The 8,547-nt window shown below is 37.6% G+C and overlaps 1 long non-coding RNA gene across 1 annotated transcript; it reads right to left on the bottom strand.

The window, feature by feature from the left end:
* Positions 1 to 419: 419 nt before the first annotated feature.
* Positions 420 to 4,617, bottom strand: LOC149037696 (uncharacterized). Its single transcript, XR_016181044.1, has 3 exons — positions 4,255 to 4,617; positions 3,711 to 3,833; positions 420 to 1,359 (listed from the first exon to the last, which is right to left on the bottom strand). It is a non-coding gene; the product is annotated as an uncharacterized LOC149037696 (long non-coding RNA).
* Positions 4,618 to 8,547: the final 3,930 nt, after the last annotated feature.

Genomic DNA, 8,547 nt, shown 5'->3' with positions numbered 1-8,547 from the left:
TTTAACGGCAAGCTGTGTTGCAAGATTCGTGATTTGTTGAGTGTGTCGACTATATTTTTCTGGATTGGTTTGCTCAGTGCTATCTCTGGATGAATGTCTGATTAAAATTAACTATGGACGATTTTGTGTATGTTTTCGATGCCTGGAGAAAGTGATCTTGTGGAGTCGTTTGTGTTTGGCCATGGACGAATTCAGATACCATCGTTGGCATGTTTATTTGATTTTTTTCAGTCTGGAATGAATGATTTACGGAGGTAAATTAATATGATGTGATTTACTAACGTCGAAAATATATAAAGTCGAAAGAACAGTTTTGGTCTCAACAAAATAAACACATACCGCTTAAAAAGATGATAATACGGACCACGTGCAAAGATGTCGAATATTGTGCGTGTTAAATATTCAATAGTGACATCTTATTTACATATACATCTACTTTTATTACGTTGGTAAAATCTGTACAGACATCACACCAACCAACTCGCACGCAAAGTGAGAAGGCTATATGAAGGCTTGAAATTATATTAAGATCGATTTTGATCAAGAAACGGACTAAAAAATATTCCAAATTAGTGAAAATAATCGTGAAAGCTGATCGCGTGATGCTCGGTAAGTTGTAAGATGACATGTTATCACATACCAGACGAAAAAACTCTTTAGATTCTCAGTCTGCATTTTGTACCCACTCTGCAGTCTACATTTTGTACCTAGTCTATATTTTGTATCCGGTCTGCAATCTGCAGTCTGTAATTTGTACTAACAGGAATCCGTGCCACCAATACAGTTTATTTTTGGTTACAGTAACCCGAACAACACAACAATCTACCACAAAATACCTGTGTGTGAGTTAATTCGATATTTTCGTTCTTTTCTGCGTTAATACTCTTTTTTCCTTTTGTAAAAGAATATATAGACATCACTTGCAATGTTTCAAGTAATCCACCCACCCCAAAAAATAACTCTCGCATGCATAGAATGCCTATGTTTTTTATGTATTCCTTCTTTATTTTCAGCTTTTAATATTTTCAACGCCTTATAAATTTACCCGACTGATTGTCAAGGTAAAGAGGGATTGGCTTTGTATTCAGTCAAATTATCACCCGATAATAAGCGCCGAAACATCGTATTTAGTCAATGACATTAATGAAATTTGTGCTCAGATATACACCCTCCATAAGCAAGAGAACAAATGTATCCTGCCGGACAACAATTTTCAAGGTCAGGGCAACAAACAGCATTTGGTAGAGGACAACATGAATACTCCCAAGGACTCATCCATGGACAACACGTGTCAAACATTCTGCACATCACTCCATCAGGGCATACTCTACATGTTGTACGATTTAATGATGGTGTGTCCTGCAATATAAATGAACGTGTCGATCATATCACTGATCGATTGGATCACTTAACATATCCTCGACAAAGTACCCACTTTATGAATAGTTAATAAAGAATGTAAATTAAACAAAGAGTGCCATACGGTGTACCTCCGGCACCCAATCGAGGCCTTTATTCTCCTTTTTTTTAAGAACATTACACAATACGTGACTTTACCCATACTAAGGTTAGAATGAATGCTGAGATTGGCCAACCGTGTACCAGGTCCCTTAAGGGCATGTCGTTTCGCGCGACCTTGATCTTTGTTGTTTTTACGTGAGATGCAGAGCCGAAAAAGCCTCGCAGATTCTTTGGAAATTGTATGTTGACAAATTATTTTCTCTCCTTGATGGGCCAAGGAAATCACTGTCTTGTGTTGGAAAGTGAAAATGACCGTGGACATCCCGAAAGGTACAACATTTAACGAAAAGCTTTTATTTCCAATTCGTGGGTTCGTACATACGTCCGTAATAGGTTGTTACACTTTCCGTTCCATCCCGTTTCGCGCGGCCTTTATCTTTTTCGTTGTACACGGAGTGTTGGAAGATTTTCAAATGATTTAAAAAGTTTCCGTTGGCAGACCCTCTTTCGCTCCATGATGGGACAAAGAGAACATGTAACAAACCGAGATATCTTGTAACTTACGTAAATTTAAAGAAAACCTTTGTTTTTTAATTTCACTTAAAAACGTTATGTTCACGACATTTTCTGCTTTCATCACAGCTGTAATACGAGAATTTTTCCACGGGTATTTTTTTTCACCAATCAGGTACAGACACGTCATTAGCCTTTCGCGCCACTCTGTCAGGTTGATGAACGAACGGCAAAGTTACGATTCTCAATTCAAGGTCGTTAGTCAGAATTCATGGCTGCTAAAACACTGAAAAATCCGTTTCTCCTACAGACAGATACGTTTCAACAGCTCTAGAAGGGGAAGAAAACCAAAATGCAAAGAGACAAATCAAAAGTTACGTATTCAATTTCTCGCCGCTTAGAACGAAAATAGAAAGCTGGAAGTTTTGCCACAGGCCCATTTTGGCCGTGAACCTGAAAGATTTCTCTTGTTGGTAAGGAAAAAGTCAATAACTGAGAATTTTGAAGATTACGAACATTTTTGTTTTTCTAGTGATTCAACCCTTGTTTTCATCTTGAGTGCACTAACGCACTTTACAATTTTCATTCGGGTATTGTCGATCCTTTTATTTTCATTCATTAGTAAAGTCGACTTTTCTTGTCAGTAAAGGGCCACCGTGTTTATATGATAAACAAAATAATACGTGGTTGCTTGTAGATATGGAATTTCTCTTTGAGTGTTCATCTTGAAATCTCACTCGTTCGCTGCAGCCACATGTGAACTATCGAGTTGAACACTCATAGAGAAATTCCATTCCACGCGCGCCTATGTAATATTCTCTATTTAAGGCACAAATCGCTAACCATGCTCAAAGTCAATATGCAAATTTGTCGGGGTTACGAGACAATTGCATTGTACCAGAAGCTATCAACTATATGCGAAGAAAAATGACCTAGAAATATCCGTCTATTCAAAATATTGCTAAGATTGACAGTTCAGAAGCAAAAAACGAACGAATTTCTTGCATTTACAGGACCCATTACAGATGTCTACAGTCATTTCACATTCCCACACAGATCAATGATTTCCTCAGCTCATCATGGAAAGAAAAAGGCTTACAAACATTCAAGTTTAAATAATTTGCGAAGCTTTTTTGCCTCTGCATCTCACACAACAAGAACAAAGATCGAGGCCGTGCGAAACAACATGCCCTTTGAGGGACCTGGTACAGGGTTGGCCAGTCCCAGCGTTCATTTTGAGCTCAGTATTAGCTAAGTCGCCTACTATTCCATAATATGACCCATCCACTAGGTCAGGTCACAGTTTTCAGCCGGTTGGAAAATTCTTCACGTAATTTTCACCGAGGAAGTGCAAAGTAGTGTCGATACGCAGTTTTTTTTTGGTTAAGATTATAATTAAATGAATCGCACGAGCTGCTCTTGAGTCTTACGACACGTGGTCACTCGTGATGGTTTTATAGGTTTCACATTTCACTCGCCTATGGCTTGTGCAATTACGAAAACTCTCAAAACATCACTTGTTTCCATAAATAACAAAAAACACGTACGTTAAATCTTTTGAATAAATAAAAATTAAAAACAAACAGACAAACAAGAACAATAACAACCGTCAAAAGCTGGTATGTGAAGAACATTTACATTATACAATTTCGCTAAATAATGTGTGTACAAAATGGGACAATTTTAAAAAGGACTAGTGTCGTACAAAAAGGGGGGAATTCGAAAATGCAACATACTATAGTCGAGGTAAATGGAACCGTCAGGTCGACTGGTGTCTTCCTTTTTAACTCCGCAGCAGATGAGAATGTCACCAAATACAGGATCAATAGCGCTGGCAATGAGATGACGGAGCACTTCATCTGCAGAATCAATAAAACGTTTTTAACTTAAACAAAATCCAATTTAATCTCATTCATACAAGGTAAAAATGCTCTTTTCCTCCTCTTTTCCTGCTCGTAATCTCAAAGAGATTACAGGCAGGATATTTGTTAGGGGGGAGTGTCGCCATCAGTTGGCTATGGTGATGGTTAAAAATCCAAACGCTATGAGGATAAATCGGACTTTCTTTATTTTCCAAAGCACTTTACTGAATGCCTGCATAACCACGATATCAAGTACTGTGGTTGTTTTTCTAAGATCGAAGTTTCAAAAGCGTTAACTAACTTCTAATCGTTACTCTTATTAACAGCGGATTACATGTAGCAAAAAAGTGAATGAACAACTGGTCAACGTAACACAAATTATGTAACGAAAACTGATAATAATAAGAAAATAGCTCACTTTCTTGGTTACACGCTTCGAAGAGGAAAATCGTCGTAAAGTGACTCACTCTTCAACACTGCTGTTGCCAACTGCCGTAATAAATACGTTTTTCTGGGATATAATCTGAACTGGTGAGAACACCACAGACTGCTCGTGACCGTAGGGTGACCTGGTGCCTTGTGTAAGTAGCGCGTTAGGGCAGTTTAGTTTTCTAAGTCTAGCCTTGTGACTGCCTTAACTTGTAATCTGTAGTTCTGTAAACAGGAGTTCTGTTTGCATTGAATATCGACAAGTGAAGGAAAAACCTTATACATTTGTTGAATTGCCAGATCCAAAGACCCAGCCCCAGTTGTCACGCTACTGGTCAAACCCCTAGGAAGTGAACCACGTGTGCTTTTCAACCACCTAAAAGTTTCGGCATCCAAGAGCAACATTTTGAACGCGTAAAACTTTACTCACAGCTTTAGATAAAATCTTTATGTCATTCTGAAATCGTAAATCAGCGACTTCATCACAAAATAAGAATAGTTTAATGTTATAAAAGCAATGAACCAAACTTTCTATTGGTTTAACGGCCAATTAAAACCACTTGGCAAGAAGCGCTTTCGCGTGCTCATTAATTTCCCTGTAAACCGAGAAAATGTGTGGTTTATTGTATGTTTATTTATTTGACATATCCACCACAGTTTTCGTTTTTCTATAGTCTCGTTGATGATATGAATGACGTCAACAAGGTCCATAATTAAAATAAAATCACGAGGCGCAGCATAAGGTAACCTGGTGCCTCGTATAAGTAACACGTTAGGGCGGTTTAGTTATCGATATCTAACCTTGTGACAGCCTCAACTCCTGCCTTAAATGGAAAGTTATTGTCGATTTGTTTACGTCAATAACACTGTCTATTTTACGCCAGTTTAATGCGCCAAAATTTTCGGAAAATCACATGCGCCCAATGTGATCGATCATTGCATCGTTGTTTGAGCTTCCGTTGTCGTTTTGATTTGTGTTGTGTAATGACTTCTGCATTGAAATATCAGTAACAAATAGTTGTTAATGGATTCTATCACCCTGAATTTTTTCTATCGTATCAGCAATTATCTTCTTTGAACGTTGCGAACCGAGAGCTGACTTCTTCCCCTTCTTCTTCCACCTCGACAAGCTCTTCTTTAAAAATGTATCCAAGTTTACTGATCTAAAATTCGAAAAGTCGCCACGGTCCATATTTGCGAGGATTTTTTTCGCGAAATGGAGAGGATTGCTGAGTGTTGCGAAATAGATTACGTTTTGGTCATTTTTGTGAGCTTTAACGTTATCAACAACAGCCAAGAAGCGCCCGAGAATATCTATAGCTATTTAGAAAAAAATGCATGTATGTATTACATATAAACGTCCAGAGTATTTGATATAGTTTAAGAATTTTAGAAATTATATATATATATATGTATATATATGTATATATATATATATATATATATATATTGATAATAACATATATATATATATATATATATTGATAATAACATATATATATATATGTTTTTTTGTTTTTTGGAAAATACATAAAATTTATGACAGGGAAAAATTAGCATTACATGTCACGCAATCTAGCTGAGTTTTTGATGATCGGGAAATGTTAAGTTTGTCACTCAAAAATGTTTTGGTCCATAACAGCGTAAATCATTAATGATGGGAACAAATTTGCAGAAAGGATGGACTTGTTCATTGCGTTCCGTGTGCTAAATCTCGGGAGAAATTACAAGAATTCTTTCAGAGTATCTGCGTGTTGTTTTGTAAATAACACTGTAACGTATGTTAAGTTGTTTGTGTGTCCTTTTAAGCGACGCGATATGTCTGTGATGACCAGAGTGCCAAATTTTATTCTCTAAATTTGATTTTCTCCACACTGTGCGTATTTCATGACCTGATACTTCAACGAAAATTATCGAGAAGGCGCCTTCCGATCACCTCTGTCTACTTTGTAAGTCACGCAGGCGCGCAAGCGTTACGACCGATCACGTTTACGCAACGTTTAAAGACAACTCGGCATCTTTTTTTTCTATTCGGTTGTTATGAAAATCTAAAATCCTCAACGTAGTTTGAACGATCAAAAGGAGATCTTAGTCAATTTTCATAATTATGCAAATAATGTTTGACACGAGCACAATTGAGCAAAACACTGATCAGGGTCGGCCAGGGTTTTTGGGTATTCGGTATTCAGGGGCGTTTTAAATCGGGTATACGGTATATTGCAGCTTAAATATGGGTATTCAGTATATCACTTTCTTTGAATTTCAGGTATAAAGTATTCAAAGCTTCGATTATTTTTGGGTATATTTGGAGGAATTTGGGGTATTTTGGGGTATTTTGTCGATTTTTTTTCGGGTATATTGGTATTCCACTACCCCCCCTGGCCGACCCTGACTGATAGACTTGCGTTGTTTTTAGGATGATGGTGGATGAAAGCTAGATATAAACCCGCGGGTCTGAGGCAATCGGTGACCTCATTGGTGAATAATCTATGCAGTGATATACTCTTTTAGCCCGATTAACGCTTGCATTTTGAGAATTCTTTCGTACAGATTGGTGAATTTTTGATGTGCAAATTAGGGCCGAAGAGAAGGGTCTCCTCTGATCACGCTGGTATGAAAAATATTTCAGGTGAAGTTTCCATGTTTGAGTGTGAACTAACTGAGTACATCTTGTAACTCACAGCAAGACAGAATTCCATGAGCTATATTATTGCAGTCGCTGCGCGCTGGACAAAATCTGTGACATTTACATTTTCGATCTCTGTCCGCACGGGTGATTTTTGGCTTGTGGCGACGCAGAAAAAGAGACTTGGAGTACAATTAAGCTATTTTTGAAACATGTGTCCTAGGCGTAAAAATTGACAATTATTAACCGTTAGTTGTAGAAAAAAAGATATTAACCGTTAGCCGTAATCTGGCCAAAATTTTAAAAGTTATCACCTCATTGAGACACTTAGTTGACCGAGCAGACGATCTTTGGAAGGCATGGGTGACGGAAGAAATTACATGCCGAGCCCAATTCCGCACTTAGTCAGTTCTTCGAACTACAACTGAACTGAGACCGTAATCTGACCTCGTAATTGGGCAAAATAAGCTGGAGTGATATTCTGATCAAATTGATAATTATAGCCGATATAAACCCAATCTGCTGCTAACATGTACTTTCCTACTTGGCGATACATATTATGGCGCTAATCTCGATATTTTGTTTTTAAGAGGAAATTACCACTTAGCTTGTGGAGTCTCTAAATATATCTACCTCAACCAAATTTGAGGTTGATGGAAATAGTTTTCCTAAGCACTAACCGGCAACACTAGAGCGCTCAAAAACCAACTCCCCTCCTTTGCAGTCGTTCGATTTTGACACATGTTATTAGGAACGGATATAAGTTTGAAATAGTGGGTGTGGCGTGGCTTAGCAATCGCTGGCAATGCTATTGGGAAATCCCACGGTACAGTTTTTGAGGACGGTCTCGAAAAATCCTTGATAAGTTGTTTTTCGCTCTTTCAGGATTTCCTTTATTTTGGAGTAAGGTCCCACCGCTGGGTAATTTTCAACCAGTTAGCTTTTGTAAAATTGCTTTGCCACAAAGTTTATTTCTGATTTATCAGCTGCGAAATGATACAAATTTTCGATACGTTCCAAGCTATTGTTTGCTAAACCAGTTACTATATCAGTGATAAATTAAAATTAGGGAATTACGACTACTTTTTCTTTTTCTTTTTTTACAGTAGTATACATGACGCTAATTCGTTAGGTCCGTTTAGCTCAGAGCTGGCTCCATACAATTTTTCTGAACTTTTTGTACGTGAAGCACAACATATATACTTTAATTCAGAAAAATCGACACGATGTAGGTAGAAAGGCTTGGAAATATTACCCCTATCTTTTCCTCAGTTTTTTGTAAGTTTGTTGACAGCGATTGTTTTTTCACGTAATAACAATGCCATTTGCGTCAATCTGAAAGACGTGTGCAGAATTATTTCAATCAGCGACGACAAATCTTGCATTTTCTCATGTGTTTCAATTCTGCAGATCCTGCATCGCAATGGAAATTTAAAACGCTGGGAACTAGCACGAGTCAGCCTAAGGCTTGCCAAGATCTGAGCCCGTTTCAAACTGTGGCCGAATATTTAGTTCTGCAATTGAAATTTTTCCTATAACTTTGGAATCATGTGGCTATATGCATTACAGACAGCTTGCTTTGGGGTTATCAAATATACATTTGTGGAACTGAGTGCTTTTAAGAGAACCTAGATTTTGAACAAAATAAATAAGATA

This window comes from Pocillopora damicornis, chromosome 11 (assembly GCF_964200805.1).
Source record: "Pocillopora damicornis chromosome 11, jaPocDami1.2, whole genome shotgun sequence".
Taxonomy (NCBI): Eukaryota; Metazoa; Cnidaria; class Anthozoa; order Scleractinia; family Pocilloporidae; genus Pocillopora; species Pocillopora damicornis.
The sequence above is the reverse complement of the archived record's forward strand: the minus strand, read 5'-3'. Positions and strand labels throughout refer to the sequence as shown.